A 15,717-nucleotide genomic window follows, 5' to 3' on the forward strand; every position below is an offset into this window, starting at 1 on the left:
GAATTCTTCAGCATGGTGCTCAGTTTTTAATCCCTTAATATTATAAACATTCTACAACATATAAAACACTTTCTTTGAAATAATGTAATTTTATCACATATCAAGAATAAGCATGGGACCTCCCTGGTGGTGCAGTGGTTGAGCTCTGGGTTGCGAAGCTGCCCGTAGCCTCTGCAGTGCTGGTTCGATCCCCTGCTGCCAGGCGAGGGTCCCACATGGTGCGCAGACCTCTCCTGCCGCCTGCTGCTCCCCTCAGCAGTGTACTTCGGTCCTTCTGCCTGTTCTGTTCCCTGCTCTGACTGTGGTGTATTCTCTCACCCTCCCGCACTTCTGACTATACCCAGTGCTTGTATAAATAAGTAAATAAATCTTAAAAAAAAAAAGAATAAGCATGATCAAATGATGCAACTACGATAAGCATTAAGTCACCATGAGAAATTATGTCCACATTCCCATAACTGATTCCATTATGATCATGTTTATTTAATTACTTATGTATTTTATTTTCCATATATATATATGCTTCTGACTTTCTTAATATTTAGTTCATTGATGATCAAATGAGTAAAACTATCATTACATTCAAAATATTCATAATTTCCTTCCTCTAACTTGGTTCCTTTACCTCTATAAAGCTGTGGTTGAATTTTGATCTTGAATAACTTTTCCAGCTCGAATTCCATCCTTCCCTTTTCCCATCTCAGCAGGTGCACAATTCTCTCCTTTGGGAAAGCAAATAACTTGGAGCTCTTTCAAATTACTAATCTTTAAATATTTATTCAAAATATGGTTAGTGGGAGGTAGTAAAAAATTGATTTTCTACTAATAAGCATTTTATATAGAATGCTTGCTTATTAATGCATTTCTGTTCACAAAATACTATCTAAAAAACTTCAGAAGAACTTTTCTTACCTTTCTGTAGCTTTTCATCTATCTTCATGATTCTTTTCAAAGGTCGTTTCTTGAGAGTCATATGGAAGGGTTTACATTCAGATAACAAAAAAAATTAATGGTAAGAAACATAGTCAGTTATGCTATGACAGGCATTATTCAAGTTCAGACTTTTGATGGTGTTTAAATCTAATTGTGTTATGTAAAATACTCAGTTATTTTAGGAAGACATTAACTTTTTCAGTTTTGTTGTTGTTGTGTGTGTGTGTTTTAAGTTCAATTCCAGGCAGTCCTTACCTTGATGTTACAAAGCCAAAGGAACATTTGGAATGATGGCTAAGTTTAAAGTAAGTCATTAGAGGGTGAGATAAAACTGTACATTTTTGCACATGATCCAAGTTGATTATATGCAATCATAGGCTGATTATTCTGGGAGAAAGATGACACATGTGTAACTTAGTAAGAGGCAACAATCCTGCAATTCAGACACGAAGACTTATAGTGACTTGGAATGATAAATGGCTGAATTTGCAGGTTCTGCATTTCAATGTCAGTTTCCAAGAAGGAACTTGTCATCTAGAGAGGAAGAACAAGATGAAATCAAAATTACAGAATTATATTCCTTCCTGCCTGTAGGCATAGTCATCTTATTCAACATCAACTCTTAAACATTTGAGTTTGAGAAATATATTTGGAACAGAAATGTAGGTGAATTGATAGACCCAGTTTGTCTTACATATGTGTACACACAAATAGCATGTATATATATATATTATTAGATGTTTATTTGCAATTGACATGAATAGTCTTTCACAGTTATAAAATTAATAACTGACAACTATGTGGTATGATCGATATACATATGACAGGAATGAAATTCTTTTTCTGCTTCTTTTGAGATTTGTAACCTTGCTAAGGCTCTATTTCCATAGATAGATAGATAGATAGATAGATAACTCATGGGAATGTTGTAAATATTAAATGTAATATTTTACAGATACAAGTGTATCTGTAAAGATCCCAGGAGAAGATATGAACGCAGTTCCTGGCACTTAGAAGGAATTTTATGAACCATGAACACAAATATTTTGTACATTTTATTCTTTTTGTTGAAACTATTTTTTCTATTTGAAGAAAGTTATATAATAATATAGATGAAAGGTGAATCAAAATAGTGGCCCAATGTGCTGTAATAAAGTAATAAAGTGTTTGTAATAAAGTAATAAATTTCACAAAATACTCTCAGGTCAGGATTCAGCTCATTGCAGTTTTGCAACTTTTTCTTATTTCCAGTGTATTGATATAATTTGTAGACATAAATATATGTCTTTCCATACACGTTTAGGCTTCCAAAAATCTGTAGATTTGGCTTCTTTCCTCCTTGCTAGCTGAGAGCATTTTGAATTTATGATTTTAGAGGTAAAAATTTTAATTAGAGCTCTGCGTATTTTTTCCATTTCAAATCTAATCAAGAACAGAAGCATCATGAATTAAATATGTACTACCCTATAATATGTGCATAGCTAAATTTGCAGATGGAGTGGTGTGAGGTGTTAGAAAGATATGGGCTTAAGGCAAGCTGGGAGAACTGGAGTGGCCTAACTTATCTTTGTCCTCACTGTAGGAGAAGGTAAGCCCTCACTAATTATATGTGCACTTAAGTGCTTATCTAATCCTAACATGTAACCCAGAATCTCTAATAGCTACCTTCTATTAGATTGCATATTTCCATGAGGAAAACTAAGGATAATACTTTGGCCAGGAACCAGAGGTGAGAGGAGAGAGAATCATCGCAGAGCCGAACAGATTCCCAGTGAGAAGCCCCTTCTCCCAGGACTGATTCATAGATTCATCACCACAGTCTGCCTGAAACATCATCCAGACTAACATGGGTATAACCTAGAGCCCACTTTGCCTCTGTTAATACAAGGAGTCCCAGACTTCCAAATGTTTCCATCACCAGCCCCAAACATCTACTATGTTGACTTACCTCACACCCTCTTCGCGCACCCCTCCCTCACTTTCCAGTGGGCCCTGTGAAGCTAGAAATCTTATCAAAAAAAAAAAAAAATCCCTCTGATATTCAGTCTTCTTTAAATATTCAATTCACTTTCCACCCCCCTCAAACTGAAACCCAATTCTCACTTGAAGACACTATTTTCCACAGAAGTGGTGACATTCTTTTTCTCTGCTCATCTTTAGGGAAGTAAAAAGGTGTGTTGACCATCACTGTGAGCTATAGTCCATTTTCCTTGCTCTAGTCCATTGTCTACATAACTCTTTCCTACCATATCCTTATGCAGTCTATTGACTCCATTTCAAAAAACACACCTCACCAGTTTCACCTTTACCATTCTGTTTCAAGCTTCCATTGTCTCCCACCAGGGTTATTCTAGCTACTCTTAAGTGGTTTCTTTACTTCTGCCTGTCCTTATTTTTCACATAGCTGTCAAAATGTTTCTTTGAAAACCTAAGTCAAATAATTTCACTTCATTTCTCCGTGAATTGGCTCATGAGGTACTATATTATATGGCTCCCCAATAACCTCTATAATTGCATCTTCTACTGCATAGTCCTTGTTTATTTAAGTCTCTATAGCCCCACTGCTTCCTGCTGTACCTGCAACTTGCCAAGAAGACTCATGGCTTTTGTACAAGCTTTTTTGTTCGTGGAATGTTCTTTCTTCTTTTCCTTCCACTCAATGACAAATTATGAGTGAGATCTCCCTTGATCATCCTGTGTAAACCAGTTACCTTCTTTACTGTTGTTCTCTGTCCATCCTGCTCTGATTTTTTCATAGCACCATACTTCATAAATGTGCGTGTGTACCTATATATATATATATATATATACTCATACATACATACATATATAGATCTCTTGATACACACATGGATGTGTATATATCTATACATACTAATATGTGTATCTATGTGTGTGTATATTTGCACACTTCTAGAATGAAAGCTCTAGGAAAAAGGGGATTTTGTTTACTTACTGCTTTGTCTGCTTCACCTAGACTAGTTTTTAGGATTTAGTATATTTATCTTCATTATTTGTTCAATCAATAGTTAAATTACCTCATCACTTTTTCGAATTAGACTAGGATGGATTTTTCACTTTATTCACACAGGGATGTTCTCCCTTGATGCAAAAAAGAATTACCTTTATCCGGTTCTGGTGAAATAATAATGGTGAGAAGAAACTGAATGTGTGATAATTCCATTATATTAGTTAAAATCAAGATTTCTTGGGAATATCATGTCTAAGTCGAGAAAAGAATATTACATAATCTGCTTATTAAAACTGGTAATTTTAGAGATAGAGGTGATTATAGGAATAACAGATAGAAAGAGGTAAAGTGAACTTGTCTAAAACAATGAAACTCACTGTGGGAAGATAGGCTTGCATCTCAGATTCATTACTCACCATCAGGATTTATTCATTCAACAGTGAATATTTACTGAGTATCTTTTCATACTATGCTGTCATAATCTACTCTGATGAATCTTACAGTTTCACAGGAAAGAAATGTTAAAAATATTAAAATTATACACATACATTATTGGGCTATGTACTCTGAAGAAGGAGGTAGCATTTAAAAAGCTATAAGCCGGAGACACACTATGGGGTGGGACTTGTATGGGGACTATAACCAAGATGAGAAAGCAGACATTGTGCAAAAATGCAAAATGATGTAAAATTAGAAAATAAAAAATATATAAAAAAGTGATATACTTGAGAGGTGACTGGCCCAATCTGAAAGATAAAGTAAATCTTCCCAAGGTAGGTGTAATCATGAAACTAATGGAGTTTTCCATGATGTGGAGGAGTTACCAAAGAGGAAGAAGAGGGAGTATACATTCCTGGCAAAGAAAACAGATCTTATTTTCTGTATCAGCTGAGAGAAGCACAGTGCTGTCACCTGACAGAAGAAAGGACTAGAGCGATGTTTGATAACACCAGACTCATGCTTCTCTAGAATTATTATTATATTGGCTACTTTTAAAGCATAATAGATATTCAGAACTGTATATAATCTTTTACATGATTTAACTAAGACTTAAATGTTCCACTGCTACTTCTTTCAATTTCAGGCATGAATTTGCCATTAGCAAATTATTGGTCCTCTCAGCTTGCGTTGAAGGATGTATTTTTCACTTTCTTACTCTTCTTTCAGAAAGCCCCTCTGACAATCTAGTTCTTTGTAGCTCATCCCTTTTCATCCAGTTAGTTTCCTATTTTTATTGCTGAGTCATCCAATCAGGCTTAATTGTCTCTCTCTCCAGCTGGCTCTGTCTTTTTGGAGAGAAAATTCTGCTACAGGTGCATTTTTTAAATTAGGAAAATAAGAGTGCCTAAATATGGACACAGCTAGATTTTCTTGGTGAATTCTGAAGTTATGAAAGATGATTAGCATCTTTCACCTTTCATCATGGTGACCAATAATTTTGAACCATTCTATTGCAGACTGACTCATAACACTTGCTGAGAAAATATTAAAAAAAAATTCTTTCACATGATTTTTGTTGCTCAGATCAGAAATTTTAGATCAATTCAAAATTATCACTTTTTTTTCCCCCAAAGGACATGAGGTTTGAAATAAAAACACAAACTAAGAAATTGGAGGTTTTGATATTTATGAAAGATCATTGTATGCATAAATAAATAAATTTAAAAATCGAAAGGTTAATAATTAGGTTGTTAAAGAGGATTGTAAGTCTTAATATATGGAAGTTTTGGGGTGAATGTTAAGAAAAATATGAAATTAACATGTGAAAATTCTAAAATACTTTGTTCCATGAACTTTGATTTAATATAATCTATTGTCTTTTATACTCCATCTTAATTAATGAATTACACTAAGTGGTAAATAAAACTTCTCTTCTGCTCAGAAAAAAATCTATTAATCTCTTCACAAAAATCCCATTTATAATATCCCAGATGATATAGCTTGACTTTGTAGATCAAATATTCATATTGTTTGGTATGTTATGTTTTATGGGTCCAACAGGACTTATGTCATAGTCAACATTTTGCCAGAAAACTTTTTAATTAAATGTTTGTTTCCCTATTCCTGTATTCCTGTCAACCTAGTGCTAGAAATAAGTCCTCGTTCAATGATCTCATTTTCTAAATTTGATTTATGAGGCTAAAATTTATGGGGAAATAGAGGGACAACTTAATTTAGCATGCACAGATACATGATTCACAGATAATTCACACACAGGTCCAGTACTTCACATGTATTATATCACATAATGCACACAATAACTAGATTTTACTTATCCCTCCACAGGTGAGGAAAGTCAGGTTCAGAGAAACTAAGAAACCTGATCATCATAAGAAATCAGTAGCAATGTCCCTTACAGGAGAAGTGTCTGATCATGTTCATGTTGTGAGTTTCATAAGCACATAATAATACCTCATTGGATTTTCCCTCTCCCATACTTTACAATGATTCAAAATACCTTTTCCTGATAGTGAAGGTACTACAGAAAACTAGAATTTAATTCAGTGCAATAACCTGAGGTGAAATAAGGCAAACATGAGAAATCCAGACTTCTATTTTGAGCTTTGTCACTATCTCATTAAATGAGCTCAGAAAAGCATTTAACCTTTCAAAGTCTGACTTTTGGGGGGAAAAAAGCAGAACAATTATGAGATTTAACTAACAAGCATTTTCTGAACATTAAACAGTGTGAGTTTCAAGTTCCTGGAATAAAGGTTACTAGAAACAAGAGTTTCTTGAATAAATCATGATGAGCTCAAATCACCCTTAAAAGTTGAGAATTTTCTCTTAGTTACCAAGAAAAAAACCCTCACTTTACACCTCTCGCAGTGTCTCTCCTCAACCCAGAATCATTGTTTTGAGTTGAGAAGAATGTTGCTGAAAAAGAGAAAAGAGACTGGCTTCTAGTCTATTTCTGTCACTAACTTACTCTGTGACCTTGACTAAATCATTTCAATTCTGAGACCTCAGTTTTCTCATCTAAATAATCAGGGGTTAGAGTAAATATATTCTAATTCTCTAGGATAATGTCTCACCCAAAATAGATGCTCAATAAGTAAAAGCTGAATGAATGAATGACACCAATATGCTGCCTTCATTTGCTTCTTTAGATGGGGTGCTGTTGATGTGTCAGGAAGAGAAACTGCAAAGATACCTGTGAGCATGCAGTATGATGCAGAAATATTTGAATGAAATTAATGATTTTCTTTTGCTGTGCCATATAAGAGGAATGGGCTTCTGAAGAGTTCCTAAAATTTGCTATGTCATCAATTGTGTGCTTTTGCATTTCTAATCCTTATTTTTTTTTTTTGACTACAAAACTGTGATTTACCAGGCAGAGAACTGGCCTTGATATAATAATCATACAGATATATTTTGTTTGATTTCCTTGTATAATTTAGCTCCTAATACTCCCCATATTTATATTCTGCTACTGTGAGATCATATTTGTTTTTAGCTTTTTATTTTATTTATTTATTTTTATAGAGGCATGTTTATTTATTTATTTGTTTGTTTGTTTGTTTTGTTTATACATGCACTGGGTACAGTCAGAAGTGCGGGGGGGGGTGAGAGAATTCACCAGAGCCAGAGCGGGGAGCAGAGCAGGGAGAAGGACCGAAGTACACTGCTGAGGGGAGCAGCGGGCGGCAGGAGAGGTCTGCGCGCCATGTGGGACCCTCCTTTGGTGGCTGGGGAGCAGCCGGGGATTGAACTGGCGCCACAGAGGCCGTGGGTAGCTTTGCAACCCAGCGCTCAACCGCTGCACCACCAGGGAGGCCATTAGCTTTTTATTTTGAAATAATTTTAGACTCAGAATGGTTATAAAGATAGTAAATAGAATTCCAATATATTTATCACCCAGAAATCCCTAATGTTAAAATCTTATGTACCTGTGGCATATCTTTCAAAACTGAATAAATTAGTTTTGGTATGTTGCATTGTACATTGATATGACATTAAGCAATATATTTACTGACCCCAGTTTTTCCTTATGTTCTAAGATTTCAGGATACAATATCATACTTAGTCATCGTTAGAGGTATGTGATGTTCAGTCTTTTCTTATTTTTCATGTCTGTGACAATTGAAGAGTATTTTACAGATTTTTTTTTCTAAAATCCTCCCCTGATTAGACTTGAATTACACCTTTAAGGGAGAATATTTTCAAGGTGAAGTGTTATTTTTCATCATATCTTAAAGGTTTATGACATCACATGACTTACTAGTGATGATTTAGAACTCAATCACTTGATTAAGCTGGTATCTGCCAGTTTTCTCCACTGTAAAATTACTGTTTTTCTCTTCCCCTATTCCATTCATTAGAAACAAGTCATTATGTCCAGCCTATACTCAAGGTGTAGAAAATTAATCTGTATCACCTAGAGGAAGATGAACCAAAGAATCTGTGAGCGTGTGTTAAAATCACCACAGTGTTTTATAAATATTTTGGGGGAGATGCTTTCAGGCTCTGTGATGCTTGTTTTTCCTTAAATTTTGGCTTACTCATTTTACCATTCTTCAATAAAGCTTAGCTGCTGCAAATATTACTGTGGTATTAAAATGTTGCTTTTTCTTTCATTTCTTCCATATTTATAATTTGAAATTTCTTTTGTAAGGGAAAGTTGTCTGTCCACTCTACTTATTTATTTATTTAATCATTTATTTACATCACTATGGTTTCATGCTTATTTACTTTATTCTTTGGATTTTAATCCCAAACTGTTGTTATTTACTTTATTGCTCAACCTGCTCCAACTATAGTCAACTCTTTTAGATTGGATCCTGTGTCCTTTTAACGTAGCCCTAACTTTTATTTTCCAGTGTTTCTTTACTGTACTTACTCATAATCAGTTTGTGTTTTCCCTTCCCTAGCTCTTGATTCTGTAATTCCAATTATATTAATTGGAATAATATCTAGAAATTAAAACCTGAGCGTCAGAGGTACTCTTTGCTACTTAGGTGTCACTGCTCCTAGACCCTCAGCACACTGACAAGGGGAACAGTTTAATCCAGGTTGGTGTCTGTATGTAAACACTTCTTAAAAGAATTGCTATCTACTCTTCATTACTTCTGTCCCTAGAAGACATTGTTATGACTCATTATAGATTCCCCACTTTTTCTACTAGTTAAATATTTAAAATAATTTCATAAGAAAATATCAGGTAGGGATAAGATTTCACAACTACTCAAGTCAGCTTATGCCTAAAACATAATTGTACTCTAAATTACATTTCTGAGTTTCAGATATATATCTCCAACTCTTTATTGAATGTTCCTACTGGAAACGTGTCATGCTTCAGATTCAATGTATTAACAGGCAAATCTTCACCAACATATAAACTGAGTGCTTTCCTTTTTATCCACCTGAACAATACTACTAACCCAGATATTTAAGTTAGACTCTCCATCAACTTGTCCATCCAATCAATTACTAAATCCTGCTGATTTTACTTCCTAAATACAATCGATGTACCTAAATTTCTTCTTCCAATCTTGTTCTTGCTCGGAAGTTCATTGCTTAAGATTGGGTAAATTGCACCTGTTCCCTAAATGGTCTTGTTTATGTAGCCTCTCCCCAAACCCCACCAATCCATTTTTCCATTGCTCAGGCAAAAATCTTGCAGTGTTACCTCTCAGCTTTAATCCTCTCATGTACCCCCATTATCTACTGAAATAAATCTAGCTCCTTAAAGAAATCATACAAAGCATTCTAAATCTCCATGTTCCCACACTAAATGCTATGGTTGCAGCTATTTGTGGCTCTTAATGTCTTTGCAATGTCTCTGCTTATTGCAGCCTCTTAGCACAATGAATGCCTTTCCTCTTCTTCAGTACCTGTCGATATTTCTCAACACACACACACACACACACACACACACACACACACTCTTCTAGTATTCTTTCCCTGAATTTATTTCATAGGTTTGTTCTGTAGGTCTCAGTCCTACGTTGGCTACCTGCACTTTTGCCACTATTGTTATTGTTATTGATTGCATATAACATACCAAGAGATTTGCTAGGTTTATTGCTTGCTTTATCTTTCTCATTTTTCTTAAATTGCTATATCATTTACTCTCATTTATATTTCTACTTCCTTTAGTAGAGTGAGTTTTCAAGGAATGCTGTTTCTAGTTAATCTAGTTAATCGTGTCTATAATATATTTTATAGTGAATAGATGCCTCAACTCTATAGGAGGGTGGTGTGGATGGAAGACAATGACAGTCTTCTAAGAATGTACTTTTTTGAATTTAATTTCTATTCCTAGAAAGTTGTCATGTTTGCTGCTAGGATGGTGTGGATGAGAACTAGTGCAACATCTACCACTGGCTATTAGTGAAAATATTTGCAATGTGAAAACACTTCTCTTAAGTCTGTTACATGAATTTTCTCAATTAACCTTCATAAAAATGCTAAAAAATAGGGTTTCTTCCCAATTTTATACATGAGAAAATTAAGGCCGTTGCAGAGCTTATTAGAGCTCCTCCAAGACACTCAATACCATTTTGTCCATTATGCCTAAAAAGTGGGAAATGAAGTGTCAAGACTGAGTTCTCACCAGTAGAATGTGAGTGAAAAAATAATGTGCTTTATTTTTATGCCTGTCCTCTAAAATCTCCCTTACTTCTCCTCAGTTCTCCTTTCTCTTCTCTGACTTGAGCTATGGTCACTACTTGTTCCAGACAGTATAACACAAAGAGTAAAGGGATCTGAGTCCCAAAATTTCTGCTTGGTGCAGAGAAATGAGGATCTCTCTTTGGACCTTAAATGAGCATGGTTCACTTCTGGTTTGTTAAAAAGGTGAGACTTTAACATTTAACTGTCACAATTGCTAGCATCCCCCTACATAATAGAGAGACAAACAGAATTTATTTAACTTGTACAAGATTGTATATATCTATCAAATGGGTGTACAAGCAATTAAGAGCTTTTTTGATGATTTGACTTCATAGTTTATGTTCTCTTAGTTTATATGGTACCCCTTATTGTCAATACACATTTTCATTTTTGAGAATTTTGTTTAGAACTTGACAAGTATGTTTTCCCATTATTGCTCCCACATTACTTTCTTTTAAAACTTTTGCCATTGGAAAAGATACCAACTTTTCCACAGTGGTAGCAGTAGTGCCTTCATCACAGACTCTTAAGAGGAGGATAAACTCTGAGATATGAGGGATGTATTTGGTGATTGATTGGAGTTAGTGACATTTCTAGACTTTTGATTTTGCATTGGAAGTATGATTTTAGTATGTTTATGGTGATATAGTTAATTTTGTTCAAAGCTAAAGGAAAAATGGAGCTAGCTGATATATTTCAATTGACTGAGTTTCTTTTTTATTTACTGAGAGCCAAAAAAATGTCTTTCATTAACTCCTTTTTACTTTTCTTGGATATCTCAGTGTAAGATAGAATAAAGATCATAGTTTTATTCAATTATGTGAAATACTTGAATTTTGTGACCTAGTTCCTACTTTACTGAACTTATCACTTTGAAATGTGCTTTAAACATCTGAGAGTCTCGTATAGAAAATGAAAATAATAAAATCTTATTCATAGGATTAATGTGAGGAAAAAAAGAAATAAACTAAACATTAACATGGGAGCCAAATAAAGCAATTATCATTATTACTTATGTTGTTTCTTGTTTTAATTTTCTATTTGCTTGGGCATAGTTTCAATCCTTAGAATATTGTGAACTACTCTCTATTCTATGTCAATCGTTTTACTGGTTTTCTAGTTTTCCCATATATATATGTATATTATATATATATAATATACTCAAACTTTCTATACACAAATAAGCATAATCTCATAGATTATGAGTGTTCCCTGTACTCTATAACATATCGAGCATTGCTTTATGAGGATTTGTCTGAGTTATTTTGACAGCTTATTTCTTTTTGTCACATAATATTTATATGTGGTATGTCATTTGTTCAATACTTAGTTATACAAGACTTTGGAGGGATCATTTTAAACCAAATACATATTTTTATTTATTGAGGTAACATTGGTTTATAACACTGTCTATTATTTGGGGGAAGAGGTTTACACCTTTTTGTATACTTCATACATATGTAAAATTACATGTAACAATGCTTTAAAATGTCTTTTTTGTGCTATTTAATAAACATGTACAGTACTATAAATATTACTGTCTATTTTCCAGTTCTTTTTTTGCAAGTTGTATATTTGTTTATCTAACTTTAATTTTTAAAATTACATTTCATTTGTTCAGGTAGCATTAATTTGCAACACTGTATAACATTTGAGATGCAAGTTACCCTACCATACCACCCACCAAAGTACCCACAACCACTAATTTGTTTATTTTTTATTTTTTTTATTGAGATAACATTGGTTTATAACACTGTATATTCAGAGGTAACATCTCTTCAGATCTGAGGCCTGGCTCTGATAATTTATGACAAATTAAATTATGGAAGTGTATTTATGATCACTGCAGTTCTCGTACCTAAAAAATTGTGAAGAATTTTATGGGGATCAATGTGACAAAATGAGTATGAGAATTCTTTGAAAAATGTAAAACTCAATTGTTAATTGTAGTTACATATCCTGTATCTGAAGGCCTATAATTAGTATACAAATCCTACATGTTGTAATTCCTTCTAGCTTAAAGATTCTTTTGCTTATAAAGAGTTAAAAAAAATTTTATAGATAATTTTGGTTCTAAGTTAGAATAACATTGACAGCTACTGCTTCCAAAAACGATCAGAGATTATTATGAATAAAAGGGCTGTATAGATAATTATGAATAGAAAGACTGAAAATCAATATAAATTCCTTAATACTAAGGAACTTCTGTAATTTTTATGTGAGAATAATTATTGGGAGTTGAGTGTATATTAGAGTAACTTGGAGTTTATAATACAAAATGGAATAACAGAAAATTAAAAGTCCATGCATATATGGGTACAACTGAAATTCTTATCAGTACTGTGTAATAATAGCAAATTTTACTGTTTGGGTTTCTTATTGGTTCTCTTTCAGTTTATTTAATACTAAAAGGGCCCTCATTTAAGGAGATAGAGGTGAACAATCAGAAAGGAAAGAGGAGAACTTAAGGGATAGTTCACAGATTGAAGAGTCAGTCCCTAAGTAATTGAGAGATGACCAGATTTGAAAGGCTTATCAATAACGAAAAGCTCTTAAGCAATCTTAAACCTCTAACCATTGTCAGTGGGGAGAAGGGATCTATTTCAGGATTCCTCTTTTTCTTCTTTGTCCCCTTTGGCAGATCTTGTATTGAGCATCCTGGCATACTTTCAACATTAAAAATGCAAGAGAACCCAAGTTTGTTTCAAGACATGCATATGACCAATATATCCCTATTTTCCTCAGAAACATTTATCACTAATTTTATTAAATGATAGATTTAATTTATTCTAGGAAATTAGGAGAAAGGTGGAGAAATAGTTACATACAACATGAATAAAAAATGAGGTAAATGCATCATATTTTAGGGTAGAAAAGAAAACATAGAGTTGATTTTTGATCTGCAAAGAGGGACAATTAGAAAATGGCAGTTTGGATTGCTAGAGGATTCTTGATTATCAGAGATAAGTGTCTCATGAACAACATATGCTTTTGCTACTAATTGCCTTAGCCAGGGGGAAAGAACGGGACCTGGGATGCCATTAGTACATCATTTCCCAGTACCTGCTACACTTAATAAGAATAAATCTGAAGTCAGATGTCTAAGTTTTAAAAACGCATTGCTAGGAAATTCCTAGAATGGGTCGGTGGAGGAGTGAGAACTGCCTGAGCTAAACACAGCAACACTCCTTCCTAGTTTCCCACACTGGCCTCAGCCTGCTCATCAGCTATAGAAAAAGGTGACACTTGTTCTACTATGACACTCGTATTGTGGTGTGTTGCGCATCAACACCAGTGTCACCCAGGAAGAGTTGAAAAAGTCTTACAGGAAACTAACCAATCTATCCATGTTGCAAATGGCAAGAATTTATGGTTTTTTTGTTTGTTTGTTTTTGATAGCGTAGTAATTTTCTACTGTGGCAGGTCAAAGGTTACAAATTTGGGAATAATGTTCAAGCATAAAGTCTGAAAATACTGTTTGCAAACATTTATGTGTATGAGCAATACAGATATTTATAGGAAGTAATTCAGGTCCATAATTATTGGCAGCTTCATAAATGGGTATTAACATCCACCTTAAATGACTTTGTGCTCTATATTCAGGACTTCTCCCATAGATGGTTACTTTTTCATAATCATTAATCTGATTAAACTTGACTGTCCAAATTATCAAAGGTTTTATGCTAAAATAGAAAAGCTTTGACAAAGACATTTCCCCTAGTCTATGAAGCAGATTTTTTTTTTTAAAGAAAGAACCATATTTGAGTACTTCTTTTGTGGCATGCTAGTGGTATAGTACAAATATATAAATTCTAATATTATTTATAGGTTTTTCTCATTAAGTCAGATTGAAATGAATGAAGCTAGTAAACATGTGTTGTATTAGAAATTCAGTGAGTAGGACTGAAATTTCTGTTGAGAAAATTTAAAGTTAGCATAGATCAAAACACTTGTATTTCTTAATGATCTTTTATAGTTTTAATATCGTTAAACAGATTAAATATAAAGTTAGATTTTTGTTTATGCTTTTTTTCCCTTTCTTGAAGTAACAGTTTACAAATACTATATATGACATAGGGAATAGGTATATATTACTACACCACCCTCACAATCCAAGTACCCATAATCCTTTACCTTAAGCCATTGTATTCCCTCTCTTTTTTGTTTCTACCCTCCAGCTCCCTGCCCTCCTAGTAGCCTATAGCCCAATTTCTAGGGTTTGGTTAGTATAATCCCCTCCAGTTCCATCATATTGTTGCAGATGACAATTTTTTAAAAAGATGTATTTTTTATGCATACAAGAGCTGGGGTACAGGCCAGAGATGTGGGGGGTGAGAGGATTCACCAGAGACGGAGTGGGGAACAGAACAGGCAGACTGACTGAAATACACTGCTGAGGGGAGCAGCTGGCAAGACAGGAGAGGTCTGCCTCGCTGTGTGGGTTGCTCCCTGGCTGGCCGGGGATCGAACTCGTGCTGCAGAGGCTGCGGTTTGCTTCATTGTGTGGTACTTAACTCCTTGCGCCACCAGGGAGGCACCCAGATGACAGTTTTTTTATGTAGCTGATTAGTGTTCCTTTGTGTGTGTGTATATAAATATATATGTATATATATGCATATATGTATAATGTGTATATACATACACATGTGTATACATATATACATAATTTTAATGTAGCTGATTAATATTCCTTTGTGTGTTTATATATAAATATATACACATACATTTATACACATACATTTATACATGCATACATACATGTATATGCATATACATATATACACATATACACGTATATACACACACATAAACATCTTCTTTACTCATATGTCTTGCACTTAGGTTGTTTCATGACTTGGCTATTGTAAATAGTGCTACAATGAATATAGGAGTGCATATATCCCTTTGAATTAGTAATTTTGTATTCTTTGGAAAGATAGCAAGGGTATCTTTGGATAGATTTACTATATCATATGGTAGAACTATTTTTAATATTTTGAAGAGCTTCCATACTATTTTCCTTAGGGAAGCCAAATTTGCAGACAAAAATACCTCAAGTTTAATTTATTTTAGATGAAAGTAATCTTAAAGGATATTCCAGTTATTCTTAATTTTATTTTAATTGCTTTATTGGCATTGTTTTATAGAAATAAGTTGATTATTACAAAATAAAGATGTATAAAGTAAGGAATATTTGC

The 15,717-nt window shown here is 33.9% G+C and overlaps 1 protein-coding gene and 1 long non-coding RNA gene across 4 annotated transcripts in view; one reads left to right on the forward strand and one right to left on the reverse strand.

Moving 5' to 3' along the window:
- Positions 1-8,072, reverse strand: part of LOC119260583 (uncharacterized) — a 39,080-nt gene extending 31,008 nt beyond the window's left edge. For 2 of the 3 annotated variants that reach the window (XR_008549390.1, XR_005128754.2), the window contains exons 1-4: positions 7,795-8,072; positions 1,189-1,467; positions 913-961; positions 626-722 (exon numbers count right to left, since the gene is read on the reverse strand). This is a non-coding gene — a long non-coding RNA (uncharacterized LOC119260583). Of the gene's footprint in view, positions 1-625; positions 766-912; positions 962-1,188; positions 1,468-7,794 lie in introns of all 3 variants that reach the window. The other variant, XR_008549391.1, reaches the window with a different exon arrangement.
- Positions 1-15,717, forward strand: part of HCN1 (hyperpolarization activated cyclic nucleotide gated potassium channel 1) — a 327,077-nt gene that overhangs the window by 55,093 nt on the left and 256,267 nt on the right.

This window comes from Talpa occidentalis, unplaced genomic scaffold (genome assembly GCF_014898055.3).
Source record: "Talpa occidentalis isolate TD23 unplaced genomic scaffold, MPIMG_talOcc4v2.1 talOcc4.6, whole genome shotgun sequence".
In the NCBI taxonomy this organism is placed as follows: domain Eukaryota; kingdom Metazoa; phylum Chordata; class Mammalia; order Eulipotyphla; family Talpidae; genus Talpa; species Talpa occidentalis.